Genomic DNA, 16,135 nt, shown 5'->3' on the forward strand with positions numbered 1-16,135 from the left:
GCAAAGTTGTACCAGAAGTACCAGAAGTATCTCCATGTTTAGAACAATTTTGATTCCCATGCCTGACTTCCCCCCTCCGCCCCCCTTTTGTCAAAGCTCACTTCAGGTCTACAGACCTCCCAGCAAGCTCCATTCCTTTCTTATAATAAAAGCAGTGATCTAGCTACCAACATTTTTCCCCCAGGTATCATGACCAGCATGGTTTGTCTGGAAAAGCACTCCAGACAAATGAAAAAATATGTGAAGCTGAGAAGACTTACCTTTCAAGAGTGCACAGCTTGCAAAAAGACTGGTTAGTAGACTTGAACTTGTCAGGATAAATATTAGATACTTCTCTTTTGCTCTCATATGTAAGGTGATATAGACTTTGTAGTCTTATATTGTTGTGGAGGGTGAAAAAAATAAGAAAAGCACAGACTACTAGGTGACTTTAGGCACCAGTGGGACCCATCTATGCATTCCCTGTTGCAGTGAAACAGGTGTAAAACTGAATGGCTTTAGAAGCTCGTTAAGACTACCACAAATAGACTTCAGAAGTTGTATTTTCAAGAAGACTGCTATAAAACACAGAGTTTTTAGCACTGAGTCATAAACTACATTTTTGTTGTGTAGCTATAAGATCTGTACAGGAATATCTGAATTGGACTTCCAAGTGTCATCAGCATTCTGTGCCACCAAGTCTTTTTCCCAAAACATTTTGCTACACATATGCCTCTTCAGCCCCACTCCCTCTGGCTTACTTCTCAATCCAGGCCTCCTCCACCCTGTAAGAGATGCTCCTTTTAGAATTGTCCGAATCCAGACTAGATGGATTACTTGCTCTCCTTTTGAACAATTATGTCCCGCTTTGAATGGAATGGGATGGCTTGGTTGGAAGGGGCCTTCAAAGATCATCTAGTCCATCTACCTGACCACTTCAGGGCTAAACAAAAGTTAAAGCATATTATTGAGGGCATTATCCAAATGCCTCTTGACCACTGACAGGCACGGGGCACTTTGAGCTCTATTGTCAAGCCAGTTCATCACCCAGTGTATAATGAACCTTTTTATCTCACAGTTAGAAAATTCTTTCAGAAGGCTGCCATTCAGGACAGTATCAAAGGCCTTACTAAAATCCAGAAAGATTACATCTGCTGCCTTCCCTTCATCCAGTATGCGGGTGACCTTATCACAGAAGGAGATCAGATTACTAAGGCAGGACTTTCCCTTGATGAACTATCACTGTGCCCGATAGCTTTGTTCTTTAACTGCCTTTCAGTATCCCCCAGGATAAGCTTCTCCATAACTTTTGCAAGGACTGAGGCTAGACTATTATGTCTGTAGTTTCCCAGGTCTTCTCTCATGCCCTTTCTGTAGATGGGTGAACTGTTGGCTGGCTTCCAGTCAGCGGGGACCTCCCCAGACTCCCATGACCTTTGGTAAATTGTTGAGAGGGGTCATACTATAATGTCTGATAATTCCTTCAGCATTCCTGGGTGAATCCTGTCAGGCCCCAACAATTCATGAACGTTGAGCTGATACAACTGTTCCTTTACAATTTCCATGACCACTGAAAGCAAGTCACTGTTTCCCCAGTCATGGTCCTCCAACGTCAAGATCCAGACAGCCCACAATCTGTAGTTACCACTAAATACTGAGGCAATAAAAGGCATTAAAGAATTAGATCATCTCAGATCTCCAATCTCTCTTCTAATCACCTACTGCACCCTCATACATTTTAGTGCTTTAGTTGATCTTTCCGTACTTGCAAACCTCCACAGAACAAAGATAGCTAAGCAAGTTCTTCAGTCTTCCTAAAGGCAGCACTCACAGGACGCTACGGCTGCCCTACCGAGTACTGCTGAGATGCGTGAGCTGTCCAGCAGCTGCTGCATCTGAGAGCCCCCACCTCACCAAGTTTGAAAGTACTTAGGAAATCAAAACTTTTGAGATGTTTTTTCATCCTGGTCTCTCTTGATATGTTCTCTAAGGTGAAGGGAAAAGGATTTTTGTGCAGGAGTTAGCAAGGCTGATTGATAGGGCTTGAAAATAGATTTGAAGGGGGAGAGAGATAAAAACAGGCACACCAATGATAAGCCAAAATACCATCAAAATGGTATGCCAAAATTTGAGGGATTGCATGCTAGTGAGATCCTTCAGTCTGCTCCAGGAGGTGCTGGCTACAATGAAGTACATTTTAAATGTTTCTGCACCAATGCAGGCAGCATGAGGAACAAGCAAGAGGAGCTGGAAGCCTTGGCTCAGTCCGAGAGCTACTTCATTGGCATAAGTGAAACCTGGTGGGAAGAGGCCTGTGACTGGTGTGTTATGATGGATGTTTACAGGCTCTGCAGGAGGGTTGGGCAGGGCAGGGCAGGTAGGGGTGGCAGTGTCTGTAATGGAGGGGCTGGGCTGTATGGAGCTTGCAATTGGTGAGAACACGTGAGAGCCTCTGGGTAAGGACTGAGGGACAAGCAAATAAAGGGGATGTCATCGTGGGAGTCTACTATAGACCACCCAGGCGGGATGAAATATGCTTTAAGGAACTAAGAGACACTTCTAGATCACCAGTCCTTGTCCTTATGGGGGACTTCAACTAGCCAGACGTGAAATGGGTGTACCACACAGATGATTCGAACAGGTCCAAGAGATTCCTAAAACACCTTGATGATAACAGATTCACAGAATCACAGAATCGTCTAGGTTGGAAGAGACTAACAAGTCCTACGCTAAACCATATCACTAAGGGCTACATCTAAACGTCTTTTAAAGACCTCCAGGGATGGTGACTCAACCACCTCCCTGGGCAGTCCATTCCAATGGTTGTTACCTAACAACCCTTTCGGTAAAGAAATTCTTCCTAATATCTAACCTAAACCTCCCCTGGCGCAACTTTAGCCCATTCCCCCTCGTCCTGTCACCAGGCACATGGGAGAATAGACCAACCCCCACCTCGCTACAGCCTCCTTTAAGGTACCTGTAGAGTGCGATAAGGTCGCCCCTGAGCCTCCTCTTCTCCAGGCTGAACAATCCCAGCTCCCTCAGCTGCTCCTCATAAGACTTGTTCTCCAGACCCCTCACCAGCTTCGTTGCCCTTCTCTGGACTCGCTCGAGCACGTCCATGTCCTTCTTGTAGCGAGGGGCCCAAAACTGAACACAGTACTCGAGGTGCGGCCTCACCAGAGCCGAGTACAGGGGGACAATCACCTCCCTAGCCCTGCTGGCCACACTGCTTCTTATACAAGCCAGGATGCTGTTGGCCTTCTTGGCCACCTGAGCACACTGCTGGCTCATATTCAGCTGACTATCAACCAGTATTCCCAGGTCCTTCTCTGCCAGGCAGCTTTCCAACTACTCATCTCCCAGCCTGTAGCGCTGCTTGGGGTTGTTATGCCCCAGATGCAGGACCCGGCACTTGGCCTTGTTGAACTTCATGCAGTTGGCCTCAGCCCATCGGTCCAGCCTATCCAGATCCTCCTGCAGAGCCTTCCTTCCCTCGAGCAGATTGACACACGCACCTAACTTGGTGTCATCTGCAAACTTACTGAGGGTGCACTTGATCCCCTCACCCAGGTCATCGATAAAGATATTAAAGAGGACCGGCCCCAGCACTGAGCCCTGGGGGACTCCACTAATGACCGGCCTCCAACTGGATAACCGGCCTCCAACTGGATAACTTCTTCGTACAGCTACTAAGAGAGCTTACTAGGAAAGGTGCTTTCCTAGATCTGTTGTCTGTGAACAGACAAGGTCTTGTGGGTGAAGTGGCGGGCAACTGGTGGCCATCTTGGCCATAGTGACCATGAAGTAGTGGAGTATAAAATCTTTGGTGACAGGAGGAAAACTGGCACCAGAATTTCAACCCTGGATATGGGGAGAGCAGACTTCAGGCTGCTCAGGTAGTAAGGTCCCTTGGGAAACTGCTTTTGAAGGAATCATGGTCCATCAGTGCTAGTCAGTGTTTAAGTACCACCTCCTAAGACTATAAGAACAGGCAATTCCAAATGTCAGATGTCAAGCAGGTAGGGCGGAAGGGGCTTGGTTGAGCAGAGATCTTCTAGAGCTTAGGTGGAAAAAGAGAGTATGGCCACTATTAGTGAGGTCAGGCAACATGTGACAACTACAGAGACGCTGTTTTCCTTTGTGGGGAGAAAATTCATGTGGCCAAAGCTCAATTAGAGTGGAAGCTGACCAGTACTGTGGGGAACAATAAAAGGTTTTTAGTGTTTATTTCTTTTTAATATGTGAACAGCAAAAGGGGGACCAAAGAAAATACTGGTCCATTACTTGATGAGGATTGTCATCTCACAAACAGGGATATAGACAAAGTAGATACATTTAATGCCTTCTTTGCCCATCTTCAACAACAATGGTGGGCTCTGGGACCCCTGGAGCCCTGAGTTGGAGGGCTGTGATTGTAGTAACAATGAACTCCCAGCCACCCCTGCACTTGTGCAAGACTTGCTGTTCCAGCTGGATGCATGTAAGTTTATGGAACCTAATGGGATTCATCCCAGTGTACTCAGAGAGCTGGATGATGTCATTGCAACACCTCTCAATTATTTTTCAATGGTCTTGAGAATCTGGAGAGATCCTAGTTGACTGTAAGCTGGCAAACATTGTTCCAATTTTCAAGAAGGGCAAGAAAGAAGACCCTGGTAATTATAGACCTGTCAGTCTCACTTCAGTGCCAGGTAAAATTATGGAGAAAATAATTCTGGGAGTTATTGAAAAACACCCAAAGGACAATGCAGTCATTGGTCACAGTCAACAAAGGTTCACAAGGTGAAGATCCTGCTTAACCAACTTAATTTCCTTTTTTGACAGGGCCACCCATCTAGTAGACCAAGGGAAACCAAATCTTTTTGGATATCAGTAAAGCTTTCAATATGGTTTCTCACAGTATCCCTCTGAACAAAATGGCCAGCACACAGCTAGGTAAGTGCATAATCCAATAAGTGAACAATTGGCTGACAGGTTGGGCTCAAAGTGGTATAGTAAATGGAGTTACACCAGGCTGGTGAGGCTGGTGTCCTGTCACTAATGGGGTTCCCTAGGGCTCCATTCTAAGGCCAGGTCTCTTTAGTGTTTTTATAAATGACTTGGATGCAGGACTTGAAGGTATATGAAGTAAGTTTGCAGATTACACTAAATTGGAAGGAACTGTTGACTTCACCGAGGGATAAGAGGCCTTGCAGAGAGATCTCGAGAAATTAGAAAGCTGAGCAGTCACCACCAATCTGAAGACATATGAGGAGCGGCTGAAATCACTTGGTTTGTTCAGCCCAGAGCAGCGCAGGCTGAGGGGAGGCCTCATGGCGGCCTGCAGCTCCCTCACGAGGGGAGCGGAGGGGCAGGCGCTGAGCTCTGCTCTCTGGGGACAGCGACAGGGCCCGAGGGAACGGCATGGAGCTGGGACAGGGGAGGGTCAGGCTGGGTGTCAGGGAAAGGTTCTGCACCCGGAGGGTGGTCGGGCACTGGGACAGGCTCCCCAGGGCAGTGGTCACGGTACCGAGCCTGTTGGAGTTCAAGAAGCATTTGGACAACGCTCTCAGACATATGTTTTTTATTTTTTGTGGTCCTGTGTGGAGCCAGGAGTTGGATTCAATGATACTTCTGAGTCCCTTCCAACTCAGGATATTCTATGATTCTACGAGGCTGTGACAAGGTGTCCCACGTGCCATTTACTCACCTCTTGTATGCATCACAACACAGTCCAGCACATAAACACAGCCCTAACTATTTAACATGGTGAATAGTCTTATTCAGAAGTGGAATATACTACCTTTTCCTGAAAGTTTGTGTTATTTTCCAACACAACTAAACAGCTGCCTAGGTCACTCTTTTCTTTCTGACACTAGTGATTCATCAGGACAAGACTCTTTGCAAATGGATGGATTTCAGGGAAGCTGTCTCAAGAAACTACAGAAGGAGAATCCAGAGTTGTTATCACTCCAGGAGACGGGACTCACACAGGAGACTCAGATCAGAGGACAGAACCTGAGTGTCTCATCTCTGGAAAGCAGCCTAACCACCATGCTATCACTGACCCTGGGGGAAGTCTCTGTCTCAGAGTTTCAAAATAAATTTGCTTCACTTCAAAAATGAACACACACAAAATTTAAAGCCTCATTTTTCCCTATTCTAAAAGAGATTTATTGGTTCTCTGGCTAGGACAATGCCTAAGTTGCATTTTATAATCAGACACAATAATTATTAAACATAACTGCAAGAGAAGAAGGATCATTGACAATATTCATGTTCCCAGTGCCTTCCAACAGCATTTTAAATCAGTAACAGGGGGGAAGGATAAAGCCTTTTTTATGGTCCTTGTGGCAAAATGGTTGACCTACAAAGAAAGGAAAATGGAGTGCTGGAAGCAGCTCCAAAGTTAATTTCATAGACCTTATGCCCAATTCCACACTGGATTAAGCTTTTATTTTTTTATTTTTTATTTTTTTTTGTATAGCACTAGACCATAAGCCACTGGTAAGTATACCACAATTTAGATTAAAACATGCATAAAATAAGAAAGGAATCAGACCCTGCTCTTCCAAAAATAAACAAATAAGTTGCAATTAAATCTAACAGGTTACAGCTCTACATGAAAACTGGCTATGAGCACAGTTTGTCCTAGGCTTATAAATAGCTGTTTAATAGCTTGTTTTCCAATAGCTACATTGCTTCGAAGCTCCATTCTGCCTATTTTATCTCATTGCCTTACCTCACAGTAGACATTACTGACTCTGCTAATGCACAGTCTCTCATCTAACTGCCCTTTCTTTGGATTTCTTATTTAAATATAATTTTGTAATATCTATACACATGCTCAAACTTGTCTGCATACTGTGTAAATGCACAGGAACCAGAGAGGAAACAGTGGTTCTGTGACATTCATAGAATCACAGAATCACAGAATGACTTGGGTTGGAAGGGACCTTAAAGGTCAGCTAGTTCCAAACCCCCTGCCATGGGCAGTGATGCCACCCCCTAGATCAAGTTGCCCAGGGCCTCATCCAACCTGGTCTTGAACACCTCCAGGAATAGGACATTCACAGCTTCTCTGGGCAACCTGTGGCAGTGCCTTACCATCCTCTGAGTGAAGAATTTCCTCCTAACATCCAATTTAAATCTCCCCTCTTTTAGTTTAAAAGCATTCCCTGTTGTCCTGTCATTATCTGAATGAGCAAAAAGTTGTTCTCCATCTTTTTATAAGCCCCCTTTAAATACTGAAAAGCTGCAACAAGGTCACCCCAGAGCCTTCACTTCTTCAGGCTGAACAGCCCCAGCTCTCTCAGCCTTTCTTCATAGCAGAGGTGCTCCAGCTCTCTGATCATCTTTGTAGCTCTACTCTGGACTCGCTCTAACAGGTCCACATCCTTCTTGTGCTGGAAGCCCCAGACCTAGATGCAGCACTCCAAGTGGGGTCTCACAACGGCAGAGTAGAGCAGGACAATCATCTCCCCAAAACTTCTGACTTCTCTGTTGATGCAGCCCAGGACGCAGTTGGCCTTCTGGGCTGCAAGTGCGCATTGCTGGCTCATGTTGAGCTTTTCGTCCTCCAGAACCCCCGAGTCCTCCTCTACAGGGCTGCTCTCAATGAGTTCTTCTCCCAGTCTGTGCTCATGTCTGGGATTGCCCCGACCCAGGTACAGCACCTTGCACTTGGACTTGTTGAACCTCATGTGGTTCACGTGGGCCCACTTCTCCAGCTTGTCCAGGTCCCTTTGGATGGCATCCCCTCCTTCTGTCGTATTGACAGCACCACTCAGCTCGATGTCATCTGCAAACTTGCTGAGGGTGCACTTAATCCCACTGTCTACGTTGTTGATAAAAATATTAAACAGCACTGGTCCCAGGAGAGACCCCTGAGGTGGTATACCACTTGTCACTGGCCTCCACCTGGACATACAGCCATCGACCACCACATTCCTGTGGACCTGCTTGGGATTTGACGTGCTGGAGTCCCAGTGGCCAATATCTCTGCAATTCCTGCTCCTCTCTTCCATGCTATGAAACCAACTGACTCTGGTCCAATTTTCCCACCTTTTTAGAAATAATGCTGCCTCTTTAGAGGCAGTAGGAATCCAGGGCAAGAGATCAACAAATTGTAAATCTACTTCAAAACTAGTTCTGTATTTTCAAAGGAGTAACTCAAGTTATTAAGAGCTTCATTCTGAGACTGCTTCTCAAGAAGCATCATCTAGATGAGGGTCTTCTTGGAATACATCTAAGTTCTATCTGCTCTATATTTAAGATACTAAATGTTTGGCACCGGATGGGCAAATCAGTAGGTACAGATACATAGGATTTTTTAAACAGTTCTTCAGAGTAATTCTCTATTTGCAGAAACAGAACAGAATGTCTTTAATACATTTTTTTCATTTATGGCTGACAATACAGGTGAGAGAGAAATATATAAACAATTGAATGCAGAAGGCTGGAGCAGTGGTTGACACAAATGGTTGACCTGCAGGGGAAAAACGGGTCTCATGAGCTGGACTAAATGCTTCTCTCAGGTGGAGAAAGTTAGTTGCATTGAACGGCACCTCCAAAAGGCTGTGCAGTATCCTATCTCAGAATTAATATATAGCATTTTTTCCTCACCCAAACGGAAAGATGGTTCAAGCTTCAGAAGTCTAAAGCACTGGAGTGTTTTGAGGAGTAGTGGGAGCTTCTACAGAATAAGCTAGTTTTTCTTCACAGCCTGTAAGAATTGCCCCGAAGAAGATGCCCTCAGAGAAGAGAGGAAACAGTCAGTTGTTGCTGCCCTGCAAGACAGGTGACTTACTGAAATAAGAACTAGAAATGCAACTACTAGAAATGCAACTACTAGAAATGCAACTACTAAACATGGCCAGAGGGAGACAGTGACACACAAGAAATCATCATGTAGCACTTATCACTGTAAACTCATGCCCCAAACCACAAAATAATGCACTTTAAGCACCCATGCTGCATTTCACAATGCTCTGTACTTTTATTTTCACACCTGCAAAGATGACTGTTGATTTTCTGAAGCCATAATCCTGCTACCATTGACTTATACTGAAGTCCAGAAAATTCTGGGTCTGGTTACCCTGACAACAATCCCCCTCCTCTGCTACACCACCAAACACTTCACATGCTATCTCCTAGCAACCACACGGGTACATACAGCCTTTGCCGAAGGCAATTTCAAGAAAGTTACATATATATTAAATAAAATTCTACAGATTTCAAATATGCCATGCATCCTTCACTCTGGGCTTCACTAAAGAAGCCTGTGACCGATAGAGATTTGAATCTTTGAAAAAAGAGGAGTGATCAACAGGTGGATAGGAATTACAAGCAGAGAATTATCTACAAAAATGGAATACCCTTAGATCTGGCAGAAGTGCAGGTGATGCCAGAGGAAAAACTAACCCAAACCATGGCTGCTTTTTCACCTCTGGTTCCTCCTTACATCAACTTTACTACTTAACAAATCTTATTCTCCTGGACGTGCAGATACCTGATCGAGGATCAACTGTACTCGAGGAAACAGAAGAGGTACAGCAACCTGTCTGAAATGATAACTCCCCTGAGAAGTTGAAAGACCCTCACCAGAAAGAGTAAACTCTTTTTGTGAGTCAGGTGCTTTTTTAAAAGCTCATTGCATCAAACAGGGCAAACAGATGACAGATGCACATGCATCTGCCCCATCTGGGAGGGGGCACTCAAGCCAGCTGTTAGGAAATGCTTACATTAGATGTTTGCTATTCTTGCCAGTCTTTAGACTACCTGCAGAACAGGTGTGAGGCTTAGTTTCACAGCCTAAAACTGCTCAATTACTTTGCTGTCTAAATCACTACTCAAAGTATGATTGCTAGGTTATTCCTCTCCTGCCAGAGACAGGAGTGGAAACAATGTGCACATTTTCTGTACTACACCCTTGTGATTATTAAACACACAGAAATTAAAAGATATTCTCAGGTGCAGATATTCAAACCTACCTCTCACATCCCGAGGACATGCACTATTCCCAGAATATATTGTACAACTTTTCAGTTTGTATTATTTCTTTCAGCTGTGTGGTCAGTTTTATTTGAAATCCCTCTGCTCTGCATTCAGTCCTATCATGGAGTATTAGAAATTGCCAAAAGATCCAAATTTAGCTCCTCATAAGATAAAACATCAGTGTTATTTCACACATTGCAAATGGTACAAGGTAGAAAACAGAAGCTACTAATGCTCAGTTCAGCTGAAACAGTTTAACTTTGAGCTCTGAGAGCAAACCTTCCAAAATAACTTTTTACTGAAGCACTTACAGGGATGCAGGAGTCCTGAGATGCCTATTGACTCTCAGTGCCTAAATGACTTAGACAAACTGACCTCTTACAAGTTCACAACACTTCTCATTTTCCTACACAAACTAAGGAAGAAGAAGGGGAAAAAAAAGGCAGGTATGTTTTATATATAATGATAGAACTGCCTATTGCCCAGAACAGTTTTGCAAGTCCAGAATGTTGTGTGACTCGACGCCGAGTAAGTTTAATCTACCAGGCTGCTCTGTTTCCTTTGCCAAGTGGCTAATTATTGTCCGAGGAAATGGTTTTCTCCATGCTCTAACACTTCAATCCATGCACTTCTCCTGTCGGGCAATGCATAAGCATACAACCACAGTGCTTCTTGAAGTTACCTGCACTATTTGAAGGAGGAATGGAAGATCAGATATGGAGCATGAATTTTTGTAAAAGTCCTTTTAGTGTGCTCATTCAAAAAGTCTGGGCTTAGTCCAAGAAAAGCATTTCTCTACTAGCAACCTTTTTTACGGTAAGCATTATTCGGGCCAGCACCTCTCACAGACCAGCTGGGCTAAATTGAAAAGGCTCTGCACTGTAACATAGTTCAACATACTAACACTTTTCAGCCTGCCCCACATGTTTTCTTTGCCAGCTTTGCAACCCCACAATATGTTCAAGGGGACTTGATGCCTTAAACATCAAATCAAGTTGTGAAATGATCATTGCTACATTGAGTCACAAAGTACGGTGATTTCTCCCAATCTTCAGCATTATTTTCCAAGTTTCCTGTATGTCTAGTATGTTCCACATTCTACAGAACATACTAGCAGCCAGTTAAACAGTAGTACAGTACAAACAAATCAAGAAGTACAAAAAGTACAGTGACTTTTTGCATTCTTGGTCACAATACTGCTTTAAAGAGAAGAAACATATCTTAGATCAAGGCATTACTTAGGGTTGCATTTCTCCAAAGCCTGTGGACCTGAGAGAACTCTCTCAGTACCTAGACTTCTCAGAGCTCTCCATAGTACTTTGATATCCTCAGATTCGTAACTGACAGCTGCATCACTTCTTATATTCCCCCATATTAAAAATAATAATAATAAAAAAAAATTTTAAAAAGAAAAACTGGGTGCTTGACATATTGAAGAGCATCCTTCTCCTCAGTGCTTCCACCTCATAACTTAATATAGACCCATGTGGATAAGAAGAGTGATACTGTCCCAATCCATTTCTTCTAATTTTTGAGCTTTGCTTCTATATTTTGCTTTCCATATTTTGATATGGAAATGCTTGAAAACTGTCAAAAACTGTTTTTAGTGTGACTTTCAGAGAAGGTTTATAAATGCATTTTTCTATTCCACAAAGAATGAGAAGAATCAAACCATTGCACCTGTGCTCTTGTCATTTCAAGAAAAAAAAAAAAAAAAAAAAAGATAAAGTAATCAATGAATAGAAAACTGCAGGTATTTGTTTGTTTTCCCATCTGTTGCTATGGTTTAGCAACAAGAGCTTTAAAGCTTGTTTGTTCTTGGAGACTTTAACTTTGGCTAATGCTTAAGTATCACAGTGTTCAAGAAATGTGTTACCTATGCACACACTTTTGCTTGAGATCTTTACTGGCCATAATTAAAAGATGTATTTGCATTAACTACTACAGTGCAAATATTTTAATTTTTACATCTTTTCAAATCACTGAGAAAGTGATCAAGAAGCTGTTCTTATCTTGCTAAACAGCTGATACTGTTGCCCTTCAAAACTGGCAACAGTTGGGCAATGGGTCAAGCAACCCTTATACATGCAGTATCATCTCATGCTCAATGTTATGCTTCAATTAAGTAAACTAATTGCCTTGTATCTTTATAAAAAAACTGAAATAGGGTTTGAGATGTTAATAGTTTGCTGCCATGATACCATTTGCATAGTCTGTAGGAAAGATTAGGTGTGACAGGGTCAACGTGGAAGAATACACCTGCTATCTGCGGCAGTTGTATGTACATTACGAGTTTGGCCATAGGTGATATGGTAAGCATGTGTTTATTAAGAAATAATAACCGTGGGAACCAGAAACCGGGGGTCCTATTTCAAATTATGGCACAGACTCACCTAGTATAAGCTATCATCTCTATCTTCTATAATACTTAGCAAGTCCACTTAACTTCTTTGTCAACTAGTCTGTGGGTATTTGGTACCCAGCTTTTGAGATCCACAAAGAAATACTCTCACACTAGAAATACAAAATGTTTACTCATAACCAGTTATAAGCAGGATGTGATCAACACATCTGAATGTATGGAACAATTCAGAACTTTTTATTAAAGAAAACAAAAGAAATTATCTTTGTAACACTGATCTCACCCCAATGAGCACAGATTAGAAGTACTCAAAAACTACGGTTTAGGCAAGGCATTTTAAGAAACAAGTGTGTTTTTTGTTGTTGTTGGTGGTGTTTTTTGATGTTGTTGTTTGTTTGTTTTTTTATTACATTGGGTTGAAATCATTACAGGTAGTTTTCTTTCATTGTCAGGTTAATATTGTGATGTGGATAAGTTTTAAAGCATTTTATAATTATAGGGTCAAATGCAAATAATGCAACACTTCATTGTGTAAACAAGTAAAGAACATTTTAGAGCAGAAAACAAAGACAAATGAAGCAGCATCATTTAAGTGGGTTCAGTAGTTACACAATAGGAATATTTTATTATTTTATAATAAGGCTAGCAGCCATTTGACATGTGTCTTTGTTTCCTCACATAAATAGTTAGACGGGATTTCAATACAGCTATTATCTACAACCAAGCACTATATCAGTTAAAGCCATGGGTATTGCCAGACACATTTTCTTTACAAAAAAAACTATTATTTTTTCTTCAACTTTCATCTTCTATGGAAATAAATACTGTCATCATGTGTTACTGAAGAGCTGTAGTTCATGCCATTCCATTTCTTATAGCCAGACAGATATCAAGTATTATTTTGCCTTTATGATAGTTCTGTAATATTCAGACCTTACTTCGGTCACACAAGAACATATTATCCTGCAGGAAATTGTGCCAGGAGTAGTGGCAAGAATGGAGGCACTAACTTGATTTAAAAATGACACAAAGTATTTTACAGATCTTAATGCATATAAGACAGAGATATTTCTACCACGTCATTGGAAGTGTTGTTAAATAAATCAAAGCATCATTTCCCTCAGCTTGGGACTCTACGTGTGTCCAAGGAACTGAAGCAATTCAAAATAATATTAGGGTGCCAACTATGAAGTTCAAAAACGGCTGAAATATGTTCACTTTTAATGACCATAAAGTCAACAAATATATTTGCTTATAATGGCACATGATGTAATAATAAAAATATAAACAAAAAATAAACAATTTGTAAGAACAGAAAACAGTATTACCACTTAAAGATTTGGTTTTTATGTATTTCAACTTATAGAATCAGTCAACAATTACTATTTTGCTTTCCTCTACATTTAAAAAAGCTCCAGTAGAGCATTTTACAACTTAAGAATTAGGGCTTTGTCAAATTCAATCATGAATAGAAATGTAAAAATAAAAATAATAAAAAGAACAACAAAAACAAAACAAAACAATAACAAGAAAAACAACATGGGTTTGGCTATCTGTAGGGTAAAGTCTGTCCAAATAATCTGAGGAAATGTATGTGATTGCAGATGTGAAAAAAATGAAATGCTGAGAGATGCCCGAGCAGATAAAATTCCTAAAAAAAGTTTTGCATGGGTAGAATGCGAGGAAAACCCAATGACAGACAGACTGGAAAAACCTGTAGCAGACAGACTATGAACTGTTAGCAAATATCCATCACCTTGTGTCTAACATTCTGGATTAGTTTAAGTTTTCATCTAATAAACTAAAGATGGAGGGCACGCTGCTCGATGCTCCTTGAGTAGGTATCTGCAAAGCACTGGGAGAAAAACTCAACGTGTGTCAATTTAAGCCAGGCTACATGTTTAGTTTCTGAAGTTCACTGGTGGGGTAGCGGGGCTGGTTAAGGGAAAGCTTTCCACTGAAGAGATAAACATTGCATTTCATTGGGAGGGACAAGGGCAGTTACTCACTGACATTGCCTCGATGTTCATAATCTGAGCAACAACAGTACACATAGAATAAGGCAGCTCTGGGGCAAGGCTATGTAGCCTACTCCTTGTTCTATCTGCTCCGAGCAGAAGGCTGGATTAAATGACCTCCTGTGGTCCCTTCCAGTCTGAGTTATTCTGTGACTCCACCTGTGACTCAAGAAGTATCCCATTCAGAAATGAGAAAATAAAAAAAAGAACCTTCAAAAATCCAAGGAAATTTACTTTTACCTTATGTTTTGAGGTGGGTTTTTTACTCGTTTGTTTTTTTTATCTGGTGATCTCTTTCACTTACATTTTCCTTAGACATATATATATAAATATTAGTTACAAAGGCTTCCAGTAATCTTTTAATTTTCTGATTATAATGAAACACCAAGATCTAGATAAGCCCAGGGAATTACTTATGACATGATACCCTGCTTTATGATTACAACAGAGAAGTAACCTAAGGTGCAGCCGGGATCACGATACCATTTGCTTTGAGAACAAGCTTCAGAACGATGCTGCAAAATATAATTCCTAGAAAACATTCTGGGAAATTAGAGAAAAGCCTACTCTGGTGGTACAACATAAATTTAAAAAAAAAAAAAAACAAAAAAAAAAACAGTGCAACCACCTCTTCTACCTGCCAAACTTGACAGATGATGTTGAGGCGCGGGTTGTGGCCGCACCTGCCTTAGGCACTGGAGTCAGGACCGAGCCTTCAGCCCTGGGGTGTGAAATCCCTGCAGACACAGCCGCTGCCCACCCGGACTCCGAGGCGGGGCACACGGCGGCTGCCTTCCGCCTCGGCCGGGGCGGGTTCGGCCCCTCGCCGCCGTCCTCCCCGCCCCGCAGTTTACCTGGCGGCCGGTGCTGCTGCTCTGGGTCTCCGCCTCGGTGCCGCAGCAGCGGGGCGCCCTGGTCCGGGCGGGGGCGCCGGGCTGCCCGCGCTCCTTGCGGCGGGGCCCGGCGCAGGGCGGCGGCTGCCGGCTGCGGTAGGCGAGGACGGCGGGGATGGAGTCGGCGGCCTCGGTCTTGACGAAGAGGCCGTGCAGGGCGGCGGCGCCCTGCGAGACGGCGGCGGTCTGATGTGGGGAGCTGGACTCGTCCGAGTCCCGGCAGTACACCACGCCGCTCTGCGAGACGTGGATGCTGGGGGCGCAGCCCATCCCTTACGCACCCCGCCCCGCTCCGGTCCCGGTCCCGGTCCCGCTGCCGGTCCCGCTGCCGGTCCCGGTGCCACCTGCCGCCCCGCCGCCCTCCCGCCCAGCCCTGCGGGGCCGCCGCCCTGCGCTTCGCTTCTCCGCGGCGCCTCCCCGCGCCGCCGCCGCCGCTGCCGCCGCCGAGCTTGTGGCGCTGCCCCGGCCGCTCCCGCTTCATGTAGCGCCTACCTCGCCCCGCAACGCCTCCCGGGCACCTCCGCACCGGCTCGGCGAAGCGCGGCCGCTCCGCCTTCCCGCCCGCCCCCCCCGCCCCTCTCGGGCCCGTCCCGCCGTCCCCTCGTGCCGCCGGTGGCGCCTCGCGCCCCCTCAGGCGGCCTCGGGGCCCGGGGGGGCGTCGGGGCCCGACCCTCCTCGCCAAGGCAAAGCGGCCTCGGGCCCTGAGGGACTTCGTCCCAGCGCAGCCGCCTTCCCGAGCCTGGCCCGGTTTGGAGGTGGGCACAGCCTGGCCCCCCGCCAAAGAGCACCCACGGCATCCAAGAGTTTGTGTTATAAAGCCGGTAAAAGTGCCTGTGTGGAAGAAAATCAAAGCGCAGCTAGAATCATAGAATCACAAAGGTTGAAAGAGACCTTCAAGATCATCT

At 44.2% G+C, this 16,135-nt stretch overlaps 1 protein-coding gene across 3 annotated transcripts in view; it reads right to left on the minus strand.

Moving 5' to 3' along the window:
* The window catches only part of PDE8B (phosphodiesterase 8B), an 86,758-nt gene extending 70,999 nt beyond the window's left edge, over positions 1 to 15,759 (minus strand). For all 3 annotated transcript variants that reach the window (XM_066988042.1, XM_066988040.1, XM_066988041.1), the window contains exon 1: positions 15,723 to 15,759. The gene's annotated coding sequence lies outside the window, so the exon portion shown is untranslated. The remainder of the gene's footprint in view (positions 1 to 15,722) is intronic.
* Positions 15,760 to 16,135: the final 376 nt, after the last annotated feature.

Source organism: Anser cygnoides, chromosome Z (assembly GCF_040182565.1).
Source record: "Anser cygnoides isolate HZ-2024a breed goose chromosome Z, Taihu_goose_T2T_genome, whole genome shotgun sequence".
Taxonomy (NCBI): domain Eukaryota; kingdom Metazoa; phylum Chordata; class Aves; order Anseriformes; family Anatidae; genus Anser; species Anser cygnoides.